Raw genomic sequence first — 12,083 nt, 5'->3', positions numbered from 1 at the left:
TGAGTAACTATTCTCAGCAAGTGGTTTATCTGAAAGCATTTACTTTTGTCTGAAAACTACTGTTTTCATTTGCTTTTGAATTACTTTCATTTATTAGCTCAGTATTATTCACAAGAAGTAAAATGAGAGTGTCTGATTTTCAAGTAATGGTATTCAATTTGTTCAGACAAATCCATTTCCCTGCAGCAATCTGAAGTACTGCTGGTGAAAGGAGGAAGCAAGTTCATCTGTGTGTTACCATTGCATGGGCTAAACACCCAAGTCTTTGCTGGTTTAGATCCATTGAACTGGCGTATCTTCACTGACTTAATTGTCAATGTAAAATGGATTATCATTCCAAATACTTACATGTATCGGTAGCTTCAGGTGCACTATTTACAGACAACTTAATGGCCAGAGTGGGGAAAAGAAAACTGAAACTTGGCTTAGTGGCCTCAGAAAAGTATTTAACTGTTCACGGTTCATTTTGCTTGCAAGTAAAACAGGTATATAGTGCTCAGCCCTTTGGTGAGCAAACCAGGGCCTGATTCTTTCCAAATGCTGAAGTAAATCTGGCATGACATTTGGCTAGATGTTATGCTCACCCCTCTTCATCCACTAAAAAACAAGCTAAAGGTTAGAATTTGCTATCAGGCATGACTGCTTGAGTGAAAGCTTTTTCACAGCTACTGGTTTCTCCAGGCTCCATATATTTTCCCAGTAGTGTTTTTCCTGAAGGAAGACATGATGGCTACTGTAGGCTGCCTGTGACACAGATTATAGCACAGATACAGTAAGTGATTTTATCAGTGTTATCAGGAACTAGCCTGCTCAAACAATTTTAATTTGAAAGATGCTCACACTCCCTTATAACTTACATATCCAGCATGTTTTACTGTATCCTTGAAACAAGAAAAATATTCCTTTGCTGTTGGCAGACACATGGATAACCCACTACCATTTGAGCTTCATCTGCTCTGCACCTTAGTCAGGAGCCATGGTTTTTGATGGACTTCTGTTCAGAGAAGAGGAGAAAGCATTTCCTGGAGGTGCATAAATATCTCTTTGATACACATGGTTTTCAACAATTTTGTCAGAGATTGAAGAACAACAGTGTAATTGCAAGCAAGTGAGTGGAGCTGGGACAGGAATAAAGATGACCCAGTTTCGTTCTAGTGACCTGCTAACAGTAGATGAATGTATCTTGGCGTCATTCAAAGAGCAGGAGAGAAAATCACTTTCCGCTTCTGGCAGGTTCTGACAAGATCTCGTAACAGAGACATGAGAGAGCAAAAAGCTGAATGAGAAGCTGCCCAAGCTACTCTGTGAATGTGCACTGAAGAGATGTAGGCAACCGGGTATCTGTAGGTCTTGGTTCAACATGATAACAGCAAACTGTGAGCTCATTTCAGTTCAGGAGGATAAAAGGAAGTGAAATGTGTCCCAATCTCAAATCATGAGAGCAAACAGGGGAAGGACGATTCTCCCTCCGCAGACAATGAGCTACAAGGAAGCATCATTTACAGGAAAAATGTGGGGGAAACAAAGAGACTGTTTGTCCCTTCTGACTCCCAGCCCTGCGTTTGGGTGTGAGAGCATTCTTCTTCTGTTACAATCCATATGTCTGAGTGAACCAACTGTGTTTTCTCCAAAAAGAGTACTTATTTGTTCTTTGTTGATTAAAAATTTGCCACCATTCTATGCCAAAATTTGACATATATTGAATCAGAAGCTTGACAGCCTTCACCGATCTGCCTCCGTGAATATTCCTCCCATCACTGAATTATTTGAGCAGTAATGAAAAAGAGAGGCTGGGAGCTAATACCGCTACTTTTAGCTACTACTTTGCCTCTGACCAAGAATGACAGATAACGACATTTTTACAGATGAATGAATGAAGATTAATAGGGACATAGCTGTGAGGATTAAATAATTTAGAATCTCAACTGGATGGAGAAAACTCGCATGAAATGTGCTGGGGAAATGTAATAAGCATTTTAAAGAATGACTATCAAAGATAAATCATGTTTTTAATGGCAAAGCCTGGAAATTCATTCAGGTTTATCTTAGTAATAAGTTTGATGTTTAGCTTCAGAAATATTAAAAATTAATGTGAGTTATTCCATATACACAACTTAGATACTGCTGTCTCCCACAGGAGCAGTCAGTAAGTATAAAGGGTGAGGAAGTCCCCACAAAGTTTTCTACCGGGAAAAGTAAGCAATGAAAGGCCATTACAATTAAGGACTGTATAGAAAGCGTCTGTGGATAAATTCATTAAGAAAGGCAGATGTTAATTCCCATGGTGTACCTGCTCCCTATTCATGGATTTTCATGCTGGTCATACTTGCTGCAGAGTGCAGGATCAAGAGATCTGCTGATACCCCTTGAATCATTATTCTTTGTGAAGGACGCTAACCATTTCTTGTGTTTACCACAAACTACAGGATTTTCAGATATGAAATTGTGTTTTGAATTGTACTGATGTTATGGTTCCATAATAAATAACTATGAAATTGCCAAATATACTTAAGCTTCCTCAGCAATAAATAGAGATATCCAATTATAAAGAAACTATTATAAAGAAATTCAGTCCCTGCGCATGTGTGAAGCGCAAGTCAACATTTGCTGCCGCAGTTTCATGTGACATCTATGACAGGCTAAGCCAGTGCACCACATCCTCTGCTTTTCTCCGGTTGCCCATCTACGTGGTTCCTTCTCCCCTTTTCACATCATGGCCGGCTTTGTACCAGCACAGCTACCCATGTGCCACCCGGTGAACTGGGGTTGCTTGCAAGGGTAGCTTTCACCTGGGTTTGTGCCTTGGCCCAGGGAGTGAGGGACCACACGGGATGCTTTCGCATGAGGAGAGGAGGATGTCTCCGGTGAAGGAGCAGGGAGCAGCAGGGGTAGGGGCGAGGCAGGGCCACTCCTTTCAGTGGCAGTCTCGGCCTGAAGGACTCATGGGACTGCTGTGTCAGTTAATGCAATCTTTTCCTGTTCTAAATTTAGTGAAAGGGGTAACGCCAGATATCTCTGTGTGGTAACTGCTAGCAAATTCCTCCCTTTTGAAATAACGGGCACCAAATGTGCAGCCAGTTAGACGTTTGTTGTTATATATTCAAATTACGTTGAGGGCTCAATCGCAGAAGCAGGCATGTTCTTAACAAGCCCATGGCATTTATTTTCATTTCATTTTTGGTGATGAAACTGTGTTACGTCTTTCTCAGGACATAGTGCCTATGTCCCAATATTTAGTATGTAAGCTTTTTGTATGGAGATTCACTTTAGAAGGCACAAGATATCCCTTCAAAAAAGGTGTACAAATAAAACCCTGCATTCAGTTAATGTATGCATAAGTGGCTGGAAGGTGACTAAATTCCCAGTTTCATCTGTATGCTAAGTATATAGATCCCAAAGAAACAGGGCCTAAATTGCAAAACCTGTAAAACACTCCTGGGTGCTAAGAAACTTTGTGATCTGCATGGGAGGAGAAGTCAGGCAGGACCTGATGCCTGAATAGAACAGGTTTACTAATTTCTAGACATCCAAAAAAACAGAACAAAACTATATTTTTTTTTCCTGTAAGACACTGTGGTCTAGTTCAGAGGTAGTAGAAACAAAATGTGGTTTTTACCACATCTCTTTCCACTTCACGTATTTTTTTCTGTGAAAGGGTGGGATTTGACTTCAGCAAAACAGAAGTGGAAGGAGAAAACGCATGTTGTTCCAGGCTTCCTGTCTGAGGACATCTGGGCCTTTATTCCATTGCTTAAGTCAGTGGTTCCCAAAGTGAGGTTACAAATCAGTGAAGGCTTACCAGGCCATAATAAGAGGTTGGAAAATATATATTGCTAGGTTAACAGGTAGAATAGATAGATTTTTAAACTAAAGTGTTTGTGATAAAAGCACATGAAGATTAATGATAATCTGAGCCTGTCTTTCAGTTTGTGGACACAGACATAAGAAAAATGCTCATAGGAGACAATAGTTTCTTAGGGAGCTATTGAAAATATTTTAATTAATCCACAGTAAAATTGTCTCATTGTATAGAGACTATATATTTCAGGGGCTTCTCTTCTCTTCTCTTCTCTTCTCTTCTCTTCTCTTCTCTTCGCTTCGCTTCGCTTCGCTTCGCTTCGCTTCGCTTCGCTTCGCTTCGCTTCGCTTCTCTAAGCATCAGAATGCCTGAGCAATGACCAAGACCTTTCTCATCCTTTACCAGATAGAGACTGTTTCCAGGAGCTCATTGTATGTGGCGATGACCCAAGTCCTGGTAATTCTGGTCTGTACCCAAAGAACTCTACCCCACTGTATTTGGGTAGATTGCAATTCTGTCTGGATCTGCTTCTTGCTAAAGTAAGAAGTGATTCGTTGGAAAACTTCTGTAAAGCCTGTTTTTATATATTTGAATCACCACATGCTCCTGGGAAGGTAAAGAACAATGTTAGTAATGTATTTTCTCATGCACAGCCCTGCCCACACAGTGTGTACACAAGGAATCAAAAGCAGAAAGGATTAAAGACAAGGAGGCACTGGGATAAGAAAAACAGGTTAGGGCAAATCAGAGGCAAGGAGGCTACCTGAGATAAGAAGGTTCCGGAGGAAACTTCCCCTTTACTCCCATGTTTGTGGTCCACAAAGTACTGAATGTTGTGTGGGGAGAGAAGCTACTGCAACCTACTGTTTTTTCCAGACATCTATTGGCTGTTTAAGTAGAAAAAAAGTACTGGGAAGCCAGTCAGTTCCCTATGAGAAGAGGTGCACTTCCCAGATGAGGCAGTCAGCATACGGATCGATGCCAAACGCCAGAAGACAGCAAGGTCCTACTTCTGCAAACAGATGAAAAGGTGTATGCTGAGGCATGCTCGTGCTCACGAAGTTTAAGACCATGGTCTGGTGTGGCAGGCCTGAGCGCAGTAGTCCAATGGGTACCCAGTAAAGGAAGCTTTACCATAGAACTGGAACAGTTACCAAAGTTTTATAGAACTTGTGTCAAACTTCAGCATAAGGCCGTGTAAATACCTAGAATTCCGACACAGAACATCTGCAGCTGGTATAAACTGGCCTAGTTTTTTTCTTTAATAATGGGATCTTTATGTTTTGATGACCTCCTTGTCTCCTAAATTAGAGTTTTTAACATGTGAATTTTGCAGGCTTTCTTCTCAATAACTGATGACAATTCCAAGGGGTATTGTGAAACTAACTTGGGATCTGCACAAAATACAAGTTAGTTTATTTTCAGTGTATTCCAGTTATGACATCTTCTTGGCTCAGTGATATCTAATGGTGCCAAGATAACTTCTAACATTTTTTGAATAATTGGGTGATTTCACAGTAATATCTAAACTCATCTGATTTTTCTTGGACAACTGCCCAAGATTTTTCAAATGACAGAATAATGACCTAACTGCAGATGTAATGTATGTTGCTTGCTTAGAAATTGTGTTCAAAAGTTTGCTAAAACCCACCATCTTGAATTAGTTACAGAGTTTTTAGGAGACTGGGGAAACTGTGTTACACAGAGGATAAGTTCCCCCCCCCTTAGTAGAATTCATTTCTCCAGCAACGATAGGTCCTCAGGTATTTCTATGATCACTCATGTCTGTTAGTCAAGGAAAAGGGCCGTCAACCTGATCCAGAGATGAAGCAGAACTGATTTTCAGTGTAAGAAAGAGCTGCAAGAATGTTAGAGTCAAGTTCTTTTGGCATTTCCACCTGGTAAACCATTCACTCTATCTTCTAAAATAAAACCTGCAAGGTAACCGTCATGGCTGTTTTTGCAGGGGCAACTAACGTACTCTGCTGCACACTGATCTGACTTTTCAGCTCTGCATGCCTGACGTTAGGCATCTAAACAAATGTGGATCTCTGAAATGGCAAATGCCCGCTCTTGTCATTGACCTTCTCCCATGAAAAAAGAGGCTGTTTGACTTCGACATCTAAATCCAGATGTGGGTGCCCAGATCTATTCTGTTATAGGAAGATGACTTTGAAAATTCTGGCCACAGCTTGCAAAGCACTTTAGGACTTTTTTTTTTATTATTATTTTAGGATTTTCAGGATTTTAAGGCTGAGAGATGTTAAACTATCCAGCCCATAGAAGGACATTTCAGTTCCATCAGCTCATCAGGTACACCTAAAAGGGAGATACAAACTATGTGAGCTAGCTGAACGTTATTTAAAGCCGACAATAAATAACGGTGAAGCCACTAGATATTTTTAGAGGCCTCTAATTAATGTGGACAATGTAAAGAAAGTCTTAGGAAAAAAATAAGGAACTTTTTTTTCCTATTTTAATCAATAAAAAAGTAAAGGGTGGCAAGATCGGACATACTGTTTCTGTAAGGTGTGGTGCTCTGAAATAATTGTTTCCGTTACCTAACTACACATACACATTGTTTAATAAATCAATCGTCTTAAAATTCAAAGCATATTTTCATAACCTTCTTTTTAATTTGGTTTGCTCTTTCAAAAAATTCACCTAATGATCAAAATGTTTAAAATTCCTTTTAGGCACATTAATTGTATTTAAATTGTTATCTAAATGCACCTTGACATAATTCAACATTGACAAAAATACCAACTAGAGCAGAAGAAACGTGTCATGGAAGATTTGCCATAGTTTCTCTTCTGTGCACCACCAGCAGTTCTGACTGCAGAGCGGGCTACTAAGGGTGGGGGCAGTTCAGAACAGGGCATTATTTTACAGAGCTTTAAATGACTTCTTTGCTTCCTCTAGTCTAGAGATAATCATCATAATTTTCCGTAATTCACATCTTGGTCAACTGAAAGATTGCATAATTCCTTTTAGAAACATTAAATGTACAGCTTCTTTGTTCTGCCAAAGTTCCCAAGAACATCCAAGCAGGAAAAGCGTTTCATCCTTTATTATGAGCACATCGGTGAAGTATTAGGAAAAGTGATTGTCCGATTTGGAAATTCAGAAATCCATTGATTTAACCTAGGGCTCGGCATGCCAGAATGCTGGAATTCTGAGGGCTGCAGCTTTCTACTAAATGAAATGGTAGTTGCTAAAATGCTGTGCATTTTCAACAATCTCTTTCTGGCTGTTTATTTCCTAGCAAGTTACCAGCAGCATCCATTATGTACAGTAAAAAGTTTACAAAAAGAACTTTCCATTTCTAAAACTAATCACATTAGTTTTGCAATATGGTTAGGTTAAAGAAGCAAAGCATCCCATAATTACGGAAGGAAAATATTTTCAGAGACTTTGTAGTGTTTTCTGGTTACATCAGAATATGTAAATAAAAGCAGTGAGCCAACAGAAAAATGTTGAAACAAAAATGTTGCAATACGAAGGAAAAACCATTACATGAGATCACAGACACTATAATTATCAAACCGTATTTACAATTTGAATGTGCCAACTTCAGTTCTTGTTTCTCTAAAGCTATTAAAATTTCTACGTCACAAGCACAGCTGCCGAAATCCAGCCCTTCATTGATTTCAGGAGAGTGAGATTTCAGCTACTCTGTTAACAAACTGGATATTTTACTGCAGAACTTTTGAAATTAAATATATAGTCAATGTTCAACTTTAGTAATCGTGACGCATCCATTTCTTTTGGAACAATATGCACAAGAGAAGTAGCATAAGAGCAGAGCCTCTGGCATTTTTAGTGTTGGTGTGTCGGTCTTTCCATTCTAAATCCTAACTTTGAGGTATTTTTTAATATACTGTAACATTTGGCAGAGAAGCTTTTAGCACCCGGGAGATTTTTTAAAATAAATAAATAAATATAAAACTAACATGACTGTTCTGTGTTACAGGACACAGAAAAAGAAATTAAGTCTGTGTTTCCTACCTCCTCCAAGCTGATTGCCTTAAAAAGAGCCCTGCTTTTTATATGTTATAAATCTCTCTGGCCCTCTCGTGTGGGCTAAGATATTTAAGAGTTGGAGACAACGTAAAAGGATAAACTGCAAGACTAAAGAATAATAATAAGAAGAAGAAGTGATTTGATATATTTTTAATGAATAAATGAAGTAATTTATGCAATATGTATCCATGATTTGAAGTGAAGCAACATTTGATACGGGCCCAGAGTCAGTGTATCATATCTGGGTTAGGAACATGTTTTGGAAAGCCCTGGGAGCTGCGGCGGCCTCTGGGATGCATTAGGGAGTGGCAGAGGAGAGCTTGCCGCCGGACCCAGCAGCTGCATCTCATGCCGTTTTCCTTGGACCATGCAGCTGCTGCCTTCGCAAAAGCAAGCCTGAGGGTGTGGTGTCCCAGACCTTGGAAACTGTGGCCAGCTCCCCCAACCAAATGAGGCCTTTTCAACAGCTACTTAGCGTCAGCCGGAGCCCTTCCCTGGTGGCCTTGTGGCCAGGATCCCGCGTGCTCACCTCTGGGCCTGGGCTTGACTTCTGGTCGGGGACGGCTCGAAGAGATGCACCACCCAGCGTCCAGCCACACGGCGAGATGGGCCAGCTCGTGAACAGAGCTGAAAATGAGCCCATAAAAAAGTGCATAGCCATCAGAGGAGTGGCTTGAGCCAGTCAACCATGTGCTGCATGATTGCTGCTGCCAGCACCGGCGTTACGGCTGGAAATCGTAGCCGGCGTGAAGGGGAAGGAAGGAACCATCCCCATCAGCCACAGCATGCCCGCAGGTCAGCTGGCTGCATGAGGAAACCCAGCCGGGGGGATTTCTCATCCGAGCTCTCCTAGCCTCACACAGGCAACCTCAGGCAAGAAACCCAGTGTACTTTTGTCTGCATTAACTGCAAAAATCAATTTTTAAAAGTCCACTGAAATGAGCACGTAAAAAAGCATCAACAGTATTTGTCTGGTTGAAGCAATCCAAAGACTAGATTTTTCGCTTTCAAAGCTTTTTAATTGTTATGCCCAAGTTATTATATGACGTAGCATGGTTAGCAGCTTGGCATAAACATATAAATAATGAGATATCCTGTAGCTAAATAGACAGCAACAATAAATTACTGTAATAAAAAGTTACTTGTAATAAAAAATCAACAATAAGGCCCAAGCTCACCACGGCCAAAGGAATTTCAATTGCATTATGGATCAGAAACTGAGGGCTGGGAAAACTGTTAAAAAGTAAACAGTTTGTGCCAAGGTGACTGAGAGCAAGTCCTTTCTACAGATTTATGTTTTCTCTTTGCCTGATCAACCAAATATGGAACAGGATGGCCCACAAAAATGTTGTATAAACAAGTTCTTCCAATGTTTCTTCAAGAGCGTACCTAAATGTGACAGTTCAGGAAGAAATATTGTAGGGAACCCAACACTCCAGCCTAAAAATACCCCAAGCTTACAACACTTTTATTCCTTTAAGATATACATTCAACTAACAATTTGAAAGAGAATAATTATGTCTTCTCTGTGTTTCTAGGCCAACACAAGGAAGTGAAAAGCTAACATGCTGTAATGGAGTTGGGGATACATGAAATTAAATATCAGTCTGGTTCCAGGAGAACCCAAACACCATTCAAGCTTATGTATTCTTTAGACCTGGCAGATTTATTTTCCAAATCTCTCTGCAAAGGGGGTGGGAAATCTTTTCACCTTGGGCAGGCCACCCAGTAACACATATATGGCTTTGTGCTATCACTGGTCTTATGATATGACCTTAGCCTATATCTGTTCTGGTCTTTCTTTGCCAGTTGTGCTTACCTTTAATGCTTCTTATCTTAAGTTATAACTCAAGTGTTCCCCTGGGGCAGTTCTCATTCACCAGACAGTATCGCTGACTCACCTGCCCTCCTGGTCACCTCAGGATGCAGCGCTCTCCCTGGCTGGGGTTGCTCACACTCCCACTAAGCTAATTCAATGGAATTGAGATAACTCTGGACACCCAGGATACTGCTGTTACCGTCAGTTCCAGCCATGAGGTTATTGTGCTCATGAGGCTTATTAGGCTGGCTTTCTTACAAAAAGATCTTCTTCCTACCGGTGAATAATTCACACAGGTAGGAAGGTACCTGTCAATAATTCACAGGCTCACTGTGATCACTGTAAACATATTTTGCTATCCTTAAGCTTGTGCCAAAGAGCTTAGGAAATAAATTTCTGTTCTTTTTTTTTTCTTTTTTTTCCAAAGAGTATTTCGTTTGACTATTGGCTCTTCACTATTAACGGTATATGATTAGTCACAGATGTCTAACAACATTTTCCAGTTGACTTCCCAGATGCCCAAGAGCTTTAAAACAGGAGAAAAAGGAAGGATGATTATCAAATACTGAATAATCAACAAAAGTAGTGCTCTTGAAAGAGTTTCTTATTGCTGTATATTAGAGTATATTCGAACATGTACTCTGTAAAGCGAGACACTGCTTGGACACCAGCATATATCTAAAGTTACATTCCACTGTAAAAGAAGTTTTAGTTACAGCTGAAGTTACTTAAATTAATATTTTCATCATTTTACTCTAGGTAAAAATGGGATTGTGTATGTTTTATAACACACCAATACCCACGCTCTTTGTCTTTCCATCTGAGCGTGTACAGCCAATTTGGGTGTTCCCAATTTCGACTCAATGGCTTGCTCATGTTGATTACATAATGACACATATTTCCAAGGCTGTGGTTGGGTGCAGGTGCTAAGATCAAGTTCTTGGTGTTTTGATTCTCGGGAGGATCTTCAGAAAATGAAGCATCTGTGGTTACATTTCTAATTATAAATAATGCAGTGAGATCATCGTAAGTCTCTATGTTTTCATAATAACAGCACATAACATTTTAAAGCACATAGATTGTATACGGGAAAAAGCATTTAACAGGAAACATCCCAAGGTAAAGTGCCCTGAACATTTCTGAAGCACTAATTTTTGTATACTTGGAGGTTGTTTTAATGTCATCTCTCCTCTTTTTTTAAGGCAACTCCTTCACAGATTGTTTTTCAAAGAAAGTATACCAACTGTACTGCAAACAAAGGCAATACCTAAACTACGCACTAATGGAAGAATCTTCTTTTAATAAGTGAAGTTAAAGCATGAAAAATCTGCAACCACTTTACTATTCTGTAATAAAAATCACCTTTTATCAGCATTACTCCCTTTTTTCCTTATCAAGGAAGTGGCAGTTTGTACACAGTGCTGTTTGCTCTACATGATACAAATGGAAATAATAAGCTAGTGGCTAAATATTTACTTATTACATTCTTCCCCTATATGCTATTCACCAAGTCATGTGACTTGAAGTTTTACATCAGAAGATGATCAATGATTAACCACAGGTTACATCAAATTCCCTGGACAATGCCATAGAGATTTCTGCAAAAAGGCTAATGTTTATTAGAGGTGGGTACACACACAAAGATTATTTCCTCTTGTTTAGGTGAATTCCTTCTGTGTCCAACATATTGTTTTCTTCCATATTTTTTCTGTTCTACAGTATTTGGTAGATACTGGAAGAGAAAATGGGTAGTCCGTGTGTCAGAACATCAAAAACGTTCACAAAATATTTTTAAAAGTAGAAATACTTTATCGCAAACCCCAAATATTTTCAGTCAAAATAATTAATTGTTTAGGCTTGCAGTATCCTGAAAAATTTCTGATTTTCTTAAGGACGGCAAACGTTTTCCACAAGATGCTTTGCTCATCTGTACTATTTCCTATGAAAAGCAAACAAACAAACAACAGTTTAATGAAAATTTCATGCTCTAGAGGGTAAGAACAGCTGACAAAGGGAAAGGTGTGCCTCTGCGGCGTGACTCACTGTGCAAGGACTCCTGTGTGCCAGGCAATGGCCACCTGGATTGAGTTTCTGTACACAAGAACTGTTCTGCCCCGAACTGTGCCGCTGGGAGGCATGGTGGTGGCAAGGGGGAAACACCAGAAACATGTCTTAGGATAACTTGGAGAGAAATGGGAGTCCAGCGCAGGCAGGTGAGAGTGTTGCGCAGAACCGAGCAGGGTTTTACTCCATTGTACACCAGCTGGCTCCGCTGTGCCACTCGGCTGGGTGGAAAAACTGAACGTGCTCCATGTCATGAGGCAGGGAAAAGGCCTCTGCTGAGCCGGAAGGGAATATACAGAATTAGTCTCATCAAAAAATGTCGGCCCTGCAGAGCGTCTTGAGGAGCTTGGCACATCCTTCTTTGAGCACGTCTTCTCA

This window comes from Nipponia nippon, unplaced genomic scaffold (assembly GCF_047370975.1).
Source record: "Nipponia nippon isolate SJK-2023a ecotype South Korea unplaced genomic scaffold, ASM4737097v1 scaffold_2, whole genome shotgun sequence".
Taxonomy (NCBI): Eukaryota; Metazoa; Chordata; class Aves; order Pelecaniformes; family Threskiornithidae; genus Nipponia; species Nipponia nippon.
This window is presented reverse-complemented; position numbering follows the sequence as displayed.